The sequence below is a fragment of the Brassica napus genome, chromosome C8 (assembly GCF_020379485.1).
Source record: "Brassica napus cultivar Da-Ae chromosome C8, Da-Ae, whole genome shotgun sequence".
Taxonomy (NCBI): domain Eukaryota; kingdom Viridiplantae; phylum Streptophyta; class Magnoliopsida; order Brassicales; family Brassicaceae; genus Brassica; species Brassica napus.
The window spans coordinates 19,219,120-19,234,227 of record NC_063451.1 but is presented as its reverse complement, the minus strand read 5'-3'; positions in this window follow the sequence as shown (position 1 = coordinate 19,234,227).

The window sequence follows — 15,108 nt, the reverse complement described above, 5'->3', positions numbered from 1 at the left end:
GATCAGTCGTCGCACAGCCTTAGAGCCGAAAGTAAACCTAATTTTTGCCCTAAACCCAGTCCTACTGGTCCACTAACATCTCAAGACATGATACGAGATCTTAAAAACATGTCCCATCGTCTATATCTAATACGCTCACGAAACCTCGCGAAAATCCTAAACGTTTCCGAACGCCCTCGTTCAGTAAGAGCAAACGAACAAGACGATAAACTAAGATTTAAGATACGAAGTGACTACTCGTATCTTTCCCTCACACTTGGCATAAGTATACACTAAAATGCACAGAATTTCAATCATTCATCATATATATAGAAGCCGCAAAAAACGCCTAGGACCCAAAGCCACCAAACGGCCGGTCTCAAACACATAGTTCACATAGCCTCGGAAGGCCATAACACACATAAATCAAATACGGCCACACTCGGCCTAGATACATCAAACCTCGAAATAAAACTAAGGGAAATAATCCCAACAATCCTCAAAGCTCAAAGTCGAGGAACCCGGACATGGAGATCCCGAACCAGCTCGCAGGCTGGTCCACCTCTCCGTCCGCGACTCCGGCACCTTCATCACCAACACCGGTTCCCGCTTCCGCCGTGTCCTCCGAGACCTCGATGGAATCCCAAAGCTGTCGGACCCTTCCTTCGATCGGAGGAACCGAGGATTCAGCATGGGCACACCCGTTCATAAGACCCGACATCTCAGCGACCTCAGCAGGAAAAGAGAAGTCCTCGTTCTGCGACTTTTAGAGGGTAGCAACCGAGCCACGGCACTCGCGAAAATTGCCCACGAATTCTTGAGCATCCTTAAAGCTCTCGAATTTGGTGGCAAACAAAGCAGCCCTCCGCTTCATTTCGGCGACAATCGCTCTCTTTCCTCTCCTCTCCGCACGGACAAGGGCCCGAGAATGGAGCTCAGCCTGTCTCCGGCTCTGTTCTTCGACCTCCTTCCAAAACCAAAAGAGTTCTCTTTTAGCCTCCTCGGCTTTGAAATAAGAGGAATCTTTTCTTAAGGGAAGAAGTGAGTAAAGAATTTGAAAAACTTACTTCCCTTACTTATACAATTTTTTTTACTATTCACCTTCAATCTTTCGACAAACCATTACATCTAATTCCACCTAGAACCTAACACCCACGTCCACGGATCCTAGCTAGTTGGGGGCTAACTGTTGGGGTCAAAATCGGTCACGACGGAATCAATGTCCGAAAGTCCTCAGAAAAACCGAATCTCGGTCAAAACTTCAAAAGCCGAGAAAACAAATAGCCGAAACGGATCGCCCGGCGAGCTCGACCATGACACGAGCCAGCTCGCCCGGCGAGCACGACCGTGTTGCCGGTCGACTCGCCGGCGAGCTCGGCCGCGACACGAGCCAGCTCGCCCGGCGAGCACGGCCGTGTGTCCGGTCGACTCGCCGGCGAGCTCGACCGTGACACGAGCCAGCTCACCCGGCGAGCACGGCCGCGTTGCCGGTCGGTCGACTCGCCGGCGATCTCGGCCACGACACGAGCCAGCTCGCCCGGCGAGCACGGCCGCGTTGCCGGTCGAATCGCCGGCGAGCTCGTCCGCGACACGAGCCAGCTTGCCCGGCGAGCACGGCCGCGTTGCCGGTCGACTCGCCGGCGAGCTCGGCCGCGACACCAGCCAGCTCGCCCGGCGAGCACGGCCGCGTTGCCGGTCGACTCGCCGGCGAGCTCGGCCGCGACACCAGCCAGCTCGCCCGGCGAGCACGGCCGTGTTGCCGGTCGACTCGCCAGCGAGCTCGGCCGCGACACGAGCCAGCTCGCCCGGCGAGCACAACCGCGTTGCCGGTCGACTCGCCGGCGAGCTCGGCCGCAACACGAGCCAGCTCGCCCGGCGAGCACGACCGTGTTGCCGGTCGGCTCGCCGGCGAGCTCGACCGTGGCACGGATCAGCTCGCCCTGCGAGCGCGGCCAATTCTCTGTGGACCATTCCGAACCCGGTCCCATCCCATAACCATGCATCTTCGTCCGAAGTTTACGTAACTCAGTCTTCGGGTCCGTGGATACGACACCAATGTTCCGTCTAAAAAACATCGAAAGTCTTCGGGAAGTTGGGAAGGTTATGTCTCTCGAACGGTTTCCTATTCTTCGTAGTAGAGCAGGTTACGGTTAACTTAACACCAACTGCCTCGGCTATGCGAAGAAACAGGGTTCCGTTGGAAGAACCATGCCTATGCCAACGGCAACTTCGCGAGTAAAGTCGTAAAAACGTTTAAGTCTCGATACGGCCCAAAGAGGGTCCGAATTGCGGACAACGGCCCATCTATGGTCCCAAAAGACTTGAGCCCAAAGACTGGTATGACGGTTTATCTCATCCGCGGGAAGAGATAAATGTCAAATTTCCAAAGATAATCACAAAGAAGAAGGAAATATGGAATAGCCCGCTTCGCGACAAATCCGGCCCAAGAAGAGGTAAACCGACCTAAGGAGGAGTATATAGGAGGACCTAGGACGAAGAGGGAGGAGGGCCGAGAGAGCATTCTAAATGCAAACTTAATACTTAGAGCAATTTAGGCTATTTTCCGTTTTTACTATCGAGCTGCGACTCGACTAGGTTAGAACTTAGGTGGCTAGACTAGTGAACGTATCGACAGCTCTCGTGGCCTAGGATCTTACCTGTTGTTCACGCTCAAACTCGAATTCAGAAATAAGACCTCTTTGTTCTCTTTTCGCTCTTTTACGATTTATTACTTTCGAATCTTTCATATTGATTGTGTTGTGCGTGGCCCATCTGATAATTGGGACCTTCAGGGAAGGCTAGGTTAACTTGGCTTTCCTCCGATTAACAAAACTCGACGGTGTGAATTTCGGTTCCCACATCCTTCCTCTCGCGCCTCGATCTGTCGCCAAAATCTCATCACCTGGCAAATCTTCCTGATCATCCTTGGCACCTCCTGATCATCCTCGGCACCTCTTGATCATCCATGGCTATTCCTAAACGCTAAAAACGTTTTCGACGAGATGCTCAATCATTTTCATAAATCCAATGATACTAAGATTGAAATATGGATCACGAAAACGCAAATATTGGCATCAGCCTAAACACGGCCATGAAAGCAGAGAAGTCCAGGAAGAATCAATATTCTTGCAATTCGAAATGGGCAGACAAACACGAAAAGAGTAAGGGAAAATGAGCAAACAAAACGGAGAAGAGGCTAACCCGAATCTTCGAGAGAACTAAGGTATTTCCGACTTGAAATCAGGCTTGGAATTTTCGTAGGAAATTACTAAGAAATAGAAACGCCTTTGAGACTGCCGTAGAACTTTAGGGAACTTAAAACCTAGGTGGATAGTCTAGCGAACTAAGTCTTAGGCGATTTTTTCTGTCCCGGTATATTGTTCCATGACTGTTCAGGCAGATCTTGCAAACCGATCTAAACTCTCTGAAAATCGAGAAATGATCGCCACGCATATTCAGATCACTTCCTAAAGAAAGAAAGAACTAGAGACACGACCGTCGTCTTAAAACCGATTCGTTTCTAGCGATTTTCTTAAAGCCGACATATCCCAAGTCGTCAACATCCAATTCACAGTTCCAGCGTCGTCTTTAAATCGACCAAGACTGTCGATCATTCCAATCCTCGGAAGAAGAAACGTACACAACCCTTCAAAGTATCGGTTCAGCCGTTTTCTTTCGTAAAAAAAAGGAGGGAGTAGGTACATATACTATACTCGTATACTCCCAAACTTCAAAAACTTTTTCCTTGTCATCAAGAAAACACTTTCGTCAAAGTAACCTCTCGCAACAATAGGCAGAAAAACATTTAGGCAATACGATGCCTCCATAAATCGTCCCAAAAAAGCAAACGACAATCTAAAATTCGTCTAAACGCTAGCAACATATCCAGACAATCATGAACATATCTCAAAAGACTATACAACATTTCTTGTCGCAATCATGCGTATAGAAAACCTGCACCAATATCAAACTGAAACTCGACGATCAGCCAAAGTCTTGAAGCCCTTTTCGGCTTTATAAAGCCATTTTCGTATAAAAATTTCTACGAGAAATCTTCAAGCATCAAAGCATTTCTTTCAGTTTCCGTTGAACCAAGTAAGTCACGGAAAAGCATCGCGAACATTTGTGACGAAGAAAACTCGAGAATAAATGTAGCATCAAGCACATTAAAGGGAATACTTTCTTCCCGATCGTTGGCTAGATCTACCTCTGGTTGACCAATTTGTTCCAGAAACGAATGTGTCATGAGAATCCTCTCAAAAAACCAATGAAAAACGTTTTGCGACTAGATCGTAGTGAAATAAACTTCGGTAACACTCCATGAGTAACTCCAAGCAACTTTCACCTAAGATCGAAATCACAGCAGAAACGTTTCTCGTAAACCCGCAGAAACAACTCTACTTTGACATGTGTATACATATCACCGATTTACAATCTTCGTAAAACCGGTCCCCATTACTTACACGAAAAATCCTTCGTACAATCAGACCAAGTCTTACGAAAAAACCTTTGAAAGTAAACATAACTGGTTTTACGAAGAAGTATATTTTGTATAGGAAACACAAAACTGTAAAATCTGACTTTGGATGACCAATCTAAAGAGAAATCTCTTCACATTACAATTTAATAGATCTCATATTTTAGCCATGCGGCTCACTGGCTTCTGCGTTTCAATCCCCTCGGTCACATCCGAGCAGGCAATCTTCCCGCAACTGACTCCGCACTGGTTATGTATCAAACCTCTTGGGCTACGTCTTCCTCAGACAAAAACGAATCAATTTTCATAAGACTATAGATAACATTATACAAAACATTCATCGTATAACTGAAACCTAAAGCATAGAATCGTTTTCTATGACTATCAGCCATCTTAATACGGATAACTCTGGCAAAATTGGCCTATCAATCTCGACAAGCGCTCTTTGGCCCTCGGTCAATTACGCCTTCCAGTAAAGGTCCAAACCAAAATTTGCCATCCCCTTTAAGGACGATCGTAAACTAACATGACCTTAAATATTAAAGTACCATGGTCTAATCCTTGACCTACAAGGTCCTTGGCTATCTGAGTGAACACATCCTTCACGCCAAGCCAAACTATTTGAGAAACCATCGCTCAATCACTTAACGGCTAAACGACAATCTACGATTTGTCTAAAAACGTCGTGTGACTATTAAGAGAATAATTATCGTATAGCCCACAGTCGGAAATCATATGACAAATTCTTCGTAACAAAACTCAGTCCTAACAATCAAACGGTTAACGAAAAACCAAAACTTGTCGACAATCGACCAAGTTCGATACATTCCACAATTCCCTTTAAGCCCGCTATGTTTTACCCATAATACGCGGCATGTAAGGAAAAATTCGTAACAAAGCTTCTAGAGCTATACGAAACATCCTAAAAAATGTACGAAATAGATCTCGGAAGGCCAACACTTCACAAAGCACAATGAAGGAAAACGCTTCTTCCCATGGACAAATTTACACGACCCCTCAGTCTTAATTCTTTGATCGCAAATCAAATTATTAGCATCCAAACAGGAACAACAATTTTGGCTGGGAACATCCGTAGACAAACCAGAATGTTTCTCAAACGCAGGGCTAAGACTAAACCCTTGCAATATCGCGAAACATCTTCAAGCCCTCGAACATTCCAAGCATGAAACGCGGCATACGAAAGAAAAAATCAATCTTCAGCATTGCGAGACGTCGCAGACGCCTGAAGAACCATTTTTGACAAAATTACCTTACTCGATAAAGGCACCTTCTTGGAAGACCAAACAGTCATACATACTAACATCTTCTCAAACACGTATTCTTCGCGAAGACACAAAAACGGTGATATCTAACGGTAAGTTTTTTGCTAATCACAACAAACTCTTAACGTCCTAAACAGACTTAGCCATCTCGTATAGATAGCTCTCGTACACCCGACACAAGGGTAATAGCGCTATATAAAAAGAATTCAAAATTTTGGTTAGCACTTTCGGGAGACTTAAAAATTGTCCTCGAAGAGATGCTCGATTCCTACCATACAAGTCACGTAAGCCGAGAACATATCGCAGACTTTAAAACAGGATGGAATCAGGTCGAAAACGATACGGGAAACGTAAGTCGAAGTAGTCATCGCACCCCCTAAAGCCGTAATTAGACCTAGGTCTTGCCCTAAACCCAGCACACTGGTCTCTAACATCTCTAGGCATAGTATCAAACACCCTGATACGAGATTCCAAAATTTTTCTCTTGGCCAATATTCGAGCGACTTCAGAAATCCCGCAAGTTTACACACTGCGGAAAATTCTCGAAACAGATCACGGATATAGCAGTTCACACAGAGTTAGATTACGAGATGACAACTCGTAATTTTCCCTCTACACCCATATAAAAGGCCATCGACAGCAACATGCCTGATAACTTCTACATATAAACTAGACCGTAAAGGTCTCGCTGGAAAACAGGTCATAAGAACCTTAACTCCAAGACGAACTACGAAAGGCTTGATCCCTTCAACAAGGGTACGTAAGCAGCCGTCATAAGGCGCAGCCCCAATCTTATTGTGTTCCACTCTTAGAAGAGCGAGAAGACCACTTACCACGGACCTTTTCAACCATTAATTCCGCCTAACTTGCCTAACTTGCCAAGCTACTCGCTAGAACCTCACGCTAGAAGCTCATGGCTCTAACGTGCTGGGGGGCTAACTGTTGGGATCAAAATCGGTCACGACGGAATCAATGTCTGAAAGTCCCCGGAAAATATTTCCCGCAATAAAAACAAAAAAAAGAAGTCAAGATAGAACGGAACAACTATTGTTAAAGTCAAAACTGGACAGGGTGAAGTTAACATCCAAATATCTGAAAAAAATCAGCATGAACGCTTTTACGAAAAGTAATCTCCGTAAAGAAATCTTTACGAAGAACTTTGCGGTGAAATTTTGCACTAGTCTCGGTCGATTCATCGAAACTAAACACCCATAGTCCAAGAACACGTTAAAAAACGTCAGAAAAGGATCCAAACAAGGTCGCTACGTAGCAACCGGTCCGCGAACGAGTCGGTCGCTATGTAGCGACCAACCAAGCCAATCGGTCGGTCGCTACATAGCGACCGACCCGCGAACGAGTCGGTCGCTAAGTAGCGACCGACCAAGCCACTCGATCGGTCGCTGCGAACGAGTCGGTCGCTAAGTAGCGAACGACCAAGCCATTCGGTCGGTCTCTACGTAGCGTTCGACCCGTGAACGAGTCGGTCGTTACGTAGCAACTGACCAAGCCAATCGGTCGGTCGCTACGTAGCGACCGACCCGCGAACAAGTCGGTTGCTACGTAGCGACCGACCAAAATCCATTCGGTCGGTCGCTACGTAGCGACCGACCAAGGCGCTCGGTACGTAGCGACCGACCAAACCTTTTGTTCGGTCACTACGTAGCGACCGATCCAGCACGGACCAGGTCGCTACGTAGCGACCGAACTGTCTCGGACATCGATATACGGGTACGACCCAAATCCATGCATTCTCGTCTATTCCTCAATGCTAGCTCCCATGTACCGCAGCCATATCATTTCTCACATCATTCCGATCAAAGTTACCGTTGAAACTTTATGATAAAAACCGCGAGAACTTGTTTTTGTCGAAAAAAAATCGTAACAAACGTTTCATGTCGAAAGACGGCCCAACGAGGTCTAAAACGCTACTACAAGCCCACTTACGATTCTTTAAGATTGAGTTCGTAGATACTATGGCGGTTTATGTTTTTATTTTATAAAAAAAAATATGAAGATAATTTTTCGCAGAAAAAATGTCAAGTTTTTGCGGATAAACATGAAGATCAGGATATTCCATTTTTTACTTAAGGCGGCTTAAGGGCGGGAAGGGAAAAGATAAAACCAACCTTGGAGGAGTATATAAGGAGTCCTAGGCGATAGGCACAAAGGACAATTCTTTCAGACTTAGAACTCTCGGTACTTAGAAACTTTGATGCATTACTCTCGACATGCTCTGTTTCTATGACTGGCACCCGATTACCAGACAAACGCGCACAAGCAGTTCGATCTCTTGGTTCACTCTTGAACCACGTTCGGCTTGATCCTTGAAAGGGGTACGTAGGTAGCCTTTCATAAGGTTCAGTCTGAAATCAATCAAAACCATTTTCATATCTTTTCTGTCTTCTGTTAACGAGTTGCGACTCAACGAGGTTTAAGGTTTTAGGTTGCTAGAACTAGGTAATTCGCTGACAGCTCTTGCGGCCGAAGCTTTCACAATCTCTTGTTATGATCGCAACGCTCTTACGCGGATTCGAAATAAGATCTACATTTCCTATAAATTTGTTTTGTTATCTTTTCATATTTTCCGCATTTATTTGGTCACTTGTCGTTGGCTCTCGCAGAGAATCCGAGACCTCAGGGAAAGTTAGGGTTTCCTGACTTTCCTCCGACTACGGAAATCGACGGTGTGAATTTCGGTTCTCACATCCATTCCATGGCATCAATCCCTCGAATGATTGACCTCATCCGTGACTTCCACAAACCGTAGTTGGATGCATCCAGGATCCCCCTTGCACTTGATACTAGTTCATGAGAGTTCTCCATTTCTTCCACAGTATCTCACTTGTTATGCAATCAGTAACCTAGCTCTGATACCAATTGTAAATGTGAGAACTATGGCACAAACGTATAGCAAAAACCACACCCGAGAATATCTCTACAAAGATATGTGTATTACTAGTATTCTTTTAAATCGAACTTATAAGTATCTCCTTAAACAAAACTTCCACAAGATCAAGACCCACTTGACTTGTTGCTCTAGCCTCACACGTCCTAAGGTCGAATACAAGACCTCTAGAACCTCTCCCCTTAGCCCTTAGTACTTTCACTTGCTTACAAGCTTATGAAATCCACTCTTATGCTAAGAATACAATTTCAGCGACAATCCTAATACATAGGTCGTAAGAGACTATATATACAAAATAGTCAAGTTGACTAACCTAGCCTATCTACACAATATTTACTAACTAACCAAATATGGTAAGTTCCCTAAAACTCATACAAAATCTTTAAGAAACTTCCCATCGTGAGATCTCCCTTCTCCAAGGTGAATCTTGTCATGCTTGCCCTCCAAGATGTCTTCGCATTAATTCTAACTTGGTCAGCAATCCATTCTTCAAGACTCGATCTTCACTTCGTCTTGTTCATCCGTATGCGCACTCATTGTCGTAGACTCTGCTCCATTCGTTGCTGTACTTGCGTCTGTATCAGAACATCCACATGATCTTTGCATCTTCAACAGGATCTTCACGTTTAGATACCAATTTTATCAGTTCGGTTTCATATTGATAAATTATCTTTTAAGACTTTCAAATTGGAACAAATAGCTTTTTTTAATTTTGTATTAGAACCATGAGTATATTGAGCGCTTTCAATACATGTGTTATTATCCGTACATGGTGATTGTTATCTGTTTGTACGCTTGTGAAAATAAAATCTAACCCAATTGCACCGCTTCAAAATAACACAGTTTAAACCCATTTCAGCAAAAGATATGAGTGGCATGATAGACCATGGATTTTACCCATTATTAGCCATGGTTTATAAGTATTTTAAGATATATTTACTATTATATCGAGTCTATTTAGAGTAATTACAGGTTTAGGTATTAAGCGGAAGAAAATGATGTATTTGGAGCTATTTGGAGATCTTTTGATCTTTGCTGGAAATAGGAGATGGTCGACGGTTACCAAGAAATATCGACCGACATTTACCAACAAATATCGATCGATGTTGAGCTCTTCTCATCGATCGACGGTGAAGCCACCCGAGAGTTAATGAAAAATTAGAAGATTTCAAGTTTTAAAAAAGTTTCAATAATTACATTTTAAGTCTCTAGCCGCATGTTAGGCTATTTATTTAGGGTTTTGTATCATTTTAGAGGCAGACTTGTCTAGAGACCTTTTAGACCTAATTTGGAAGAAGCAAGAGGCCACCATTGAAAGGAGAGAGCTTAGGATTGGAGAGATAGATCAATACTGCAAAACAGAGAAGATCTTGAACTCCCTTGCTTTCACTTATTTTGTTGCTTACTTTTATTGTTTATTTTACCTAAGTATTATTCAGACCATCATAACTATGTGTTTCATGAATATGTCTGAGTAGTCCTTACTGTTAGATTTAGGTTTCTCAATAGGTTGATAAATGTATTACTGACACAAACAATTGTTAGGGTGTTTAAAAATATAGTTCTTCATCTAGTTGTGCTTAAAGCTAAGTTTAGGATTGATCACCCTTTAGACTTAGATCTTAGGATTAATTGAGATCAAGCCATTGCTTGACTCAATACCTGAAAATAAACTAGTATGAGCTATTTCCTAGATACAGACGAGAGTTGATCTAGTGAGTTAGAGAATATAAATCAAACATGTCCGTAAAGCTTTCTGGAACAAGCATCGATTGACGCAGCCATAGCCCTGTCGATCGATATTTTGAAAGGTGTATCGATCGATATCCGTAACGAATCATCGATCGACACTTTCTCGTGATTAACATACGAGAGTTGAAATCCGAGATCCGGATTAGATAATCAGATTGATTATATCTTAGTTTGAATTCAAGAACTATTAATATCAATAAACCCCTAAAACCCCAATTTAAGTTTTACTTGTCATACCTGAGAACATACCTGAATCTAGCTATTCTCCCAACTGTTAACAACCTCAAAACAAATCAATCGAGCAATAAACTTGCTCACAAATCCATTTACTACTTTAAAACTTATAAACCAATTAATCTGGATTTATTTCAAGACCATAATCTATTGTGTAATCCTAGAGTCTCTATGGATTCGATCCCTAAGCACTACATCTGAACCTCTTATTTGAGAAAGTAATTCACTCTTTAAGGTAATTTGAGTGATATCATGGTCCTCAGGCATGGCTTTCAAATTTCTATATATATAAAAATATAGAAAGTAGAAATATATATAACTCTCTCCTAGACTGTTAGTTTCTTGTGTATTGAAACATGTTAGATGCATTAAGCATTTGGGGCTTACATACCCTAAGTAGTAAATGCACTATTCAGCTCATATTTATACCTTTTTCTTGAAAATTTGGATGTCTTCACCTTTACCAAAGTGAGTCCAGACTAGAGACCGAGACAACTACGGATCAGAGTCACACGAAGGACATGGATTGCACCAGAACGATCTTCTGTCCCGGGGCGCTGCAGAACCGGAATACCGCAGTGGTCGGGATTAGAACCAAGGTGACGAAACTCACATCCGTGAATCCTTTACCAACAGAGCTAGAAGCCCAGTTATATATCTGTACATTTGCTATGTGGCATTTATTTTCTAAATGCAGGCGTGCATTTATAAAAATGTACGTACATATATAAATGGCTACGAAAAGATCCAACGGTAACCAATTTTATATCAGAAATATAGCCACACGTTACAGAATAGGTACCCACATATGTCACTATCTATCATTTTAAAACATAGATAGACAAAACTTTCATAAATACATTTATCTGATTTTTTCATCCTTTGATTATCCCTATAAATTAATAAAGAAACATTTTAAAAGTTATAACATGTAGTTTATATTAATTAAAAAAGTATCCTGCTGAGTTTTCACATAACTAGAATGCTAATTTTGCTTACGTGGCAGCTTGAAAATCTATTGAGAATTTTGTTAGCTATATTATATAGTATGTCCATTATAGACCATTTATTTATCAAATTGAATTCTTTCCTTAAATAAAACCTACGAAATTACCTAATGTGATTAAGATATATATGGCAATTAATGATTTTAAATAAAAAAGATTTGCTAACAATCTCTATACTTTATATCATTTTTGTTTAATTATTTATTATTAAAATAAATTACATAATTACATTAATAATATAATAAAAATTTAGATTTTTTTTGTATATGTTGTATTTTGAATTTTTCAAAACGAGTATAAATTACTAAAACTGTTAAAAGTCTCACATAAACTTTTGTGATCAAGGTTTAAATTTTTTTCTATAATAAGATACAATGATTATAAAATCATGTGAATAAATAATTTTATTTTATTAGGTGTTTATGTTAATATATACATATATATATTTCATATCGTTTAAATTAAACTATATACATCATATGAAAATACATACTTATATTTTGTTATCTATGTTGAACATATATTGAAAAGTTAATATTTTAATTTTGAAATCTTCATTGGTTTTTTAAATGATTATAAATTATTGAAACCACTAAACATTCCACATTAAAAAAAATCATTAGTGTAAACTTTTGTTACACAAATATGCAAATATGCAAATAATCATAAAATCATATGAGTAGAAACCTCATTTAATAAATATCTATATTCAAAGTATACTATATATCTATGTTAATATCATTTAAATTTAAGTATATATCATATATGATAGATAAAATTGATTGTTTTGATTTATTTACCTTAAAATGATTGCGAATAAACAAGAGCGATCGTTTGATTTATATGCGCACGCCAATTTATTACATAATAGTAACTGATTTCTTAGTTATTTAATATATAATTATTATTATTTTATTTCATAATATGCAGAAAAACATAAAATAAGTAATAAATATAAAATATTTATTCTGCTCAAGACGCAGATCTTAACGTAAGTATGTATCTCATTAATAATTTTAAACCTTAAACATTTTCTAAATCTCAGGCCAAAACAAAATAACGAAATGAGAATAAACTCAAAAATCAATATTTATAACGAGCAATAACCAAAATGAAAAAAGCGATACAAAAATGAGAAAATATTGAAGAAATTTAGGATTGACACGTGAATGTAAACTTCTCATTACCATAATTAATTTTTAATTGCTAAATCATGATATAAAACCGAGCTCTCATATTTTCATTGTAACCAAATAGTAGCCCTGAGATTCTTCGGACTAAACGTTAGCTTCTTATGCGATAAATGATTTTTCGACCTAAAATATTTTTAAAATTGGATCAGCTCATCAGTAAACAAATTATATATTTAACAAAAAAAATTTAAAAAAATTATTTAAGGGCCAAAAATATTTATTCGATCAAGAATATAAATTTTATTTTTTCATACATATTTCTTAAATAATTTTCATATAAATTCGTAGTTGTCATTAATTATCAAACTAGGTTCGGTCGTAAGTATTTGTTTATACTAGGTGCGGAGTTGTTGGGTTTTATTTTTTCCGTTACCGTATGTTGTGAAGGATTTGATGCAGTTGGTGGAGTATTTGGTTAAATTGTGCAGTAGTTGTGTTTATAATTGTGACTATAACTGGCGGGTTTATGAGTTTGTATTGTTGTAGTGTTCAGAGGACGTGTATCCTGCTTTTAGGATTAGATGTTTTGCTGTTTGTCTGAATTTGTCATATATGTATTTTTTTCTCCTTCGTGTTGTAAAAGAATGGGGAATTCTGTGTCTTTTATTAATGAATAATACATCTTTTTATATATGGGTTACAAAGGATTTTAAATGAAAAAACATAAATGTAAAGATTACAAATCATAAACTAACAAGGAATAGGAAAACTAGTAATATGGAAACCCTAAGTCGGCTGCCTCTCTCTCCTTAGTCGGCCGCCTCTCTCTCTTCTCTCTCTCTAGGTATGGGCCGGTTATGGACCGGGCCGGTTATGGGTCATACACTACCCCTTGGATGCCATAACCATACATGATTGTAATACGCTTAATGTTGCCTCATTAAAACCTTATCAGGAAAACCCAGTGGGACAAAACCATGATGAAGGAAAAAGAGTACAACACGTACTACTCCCCCTGATGTGAACCTCAGTGGAGATTCTTTAGTCTACGCATCTGATGCATGAGCTTCTTGGACGTGCAGGTAGGAAGTAAACAAATCGGCCAAGTTTATTGTTGAACCGTAATTGGACCACTTCGACCTCTCCAGTCTTTTCTCATGTCTTCTGACATCGTGTGTGCAAGGTCAAGAAGTGAACCTTTGCTGTCGACTTGTCTATAATTTTGTCGGACAGACTAAACATACTTATGGACAATATACTAAGTATGGTACCATGAATTTATAATCTCAGGTCGTAAACCTAAGATCCGGTTTATCTTCTATACACGGATGTGTACCAATGTCTTTGTCCATTGATATTTCTTTATTATCATCATCAGCCATATTCTATTCTAATTGATTCATGTTGAGTCATAGATCTCAACCACACAAGCCCACGGATACTCCCTTTGGCTATTATGATTGGTGACGATGATAAAGTGTGGACTATATGAACTTCTCCTTTTCACTACCATCGGCAATGTTTTAATCTGATCGATCCATGTTCGGGTCATAGACCTCGTCTATACATGTCCACAACTCGTCTCATGAGTGTCCAAGATCATGATGTGACCAATGATCATTGCTGAAACGAGTTTTTACGATCTTATCAAACTATGGCTCTGCGACCAAATACACTCGTGGACTTCATACATGGCTATCGGTTTTTGTTGCATTCGGTAATGCCATATACATCAGACATTGCAGTCCTATATATTTATCTTGATGGCGTCCCATGACCTTTCTTGCCATGTATCATATCACACATTGAATATATATATATTAGGTCATGGACTTTGATCACACAAGCTTATAGACTGCAACATATTGGTACCCGATCGAGATAAGTTAAATATCTCCTCTCAGCCTCATGACAGAGTCTTGTGGGAGTAGTTGCCTTATACAGCAGCAACAAACTGTTCTGCTATGCCGGATCCTTATACAAGGGATCTGATGTCGGATTTGTCTATTCGGAGAACATGATATATGAGATAGCAAGCTGAGCTAATCCAAATTACCTTTCTTTAGGCTGATAAAGTAGACACAAGGAATTTCGAATTTCTTTTGTATATGTGTGTGGACTGAATTGGATTGTTCTTATACAATTCCTTTACTAGTATTTCATACTATATGCAGCTGCTTTGTTTCAGTCCATGAACAGCTTAGGAACAAAGCTGTTCTTTATCCAGTGATCCATATGCTGCTTACTACATCATTATATGTCAATCTAATTTCTTTCTTATGACCAGACCTTTATCAATTTCGAAAATATGTAGCAGCATCCACCACATAGGAGTTTA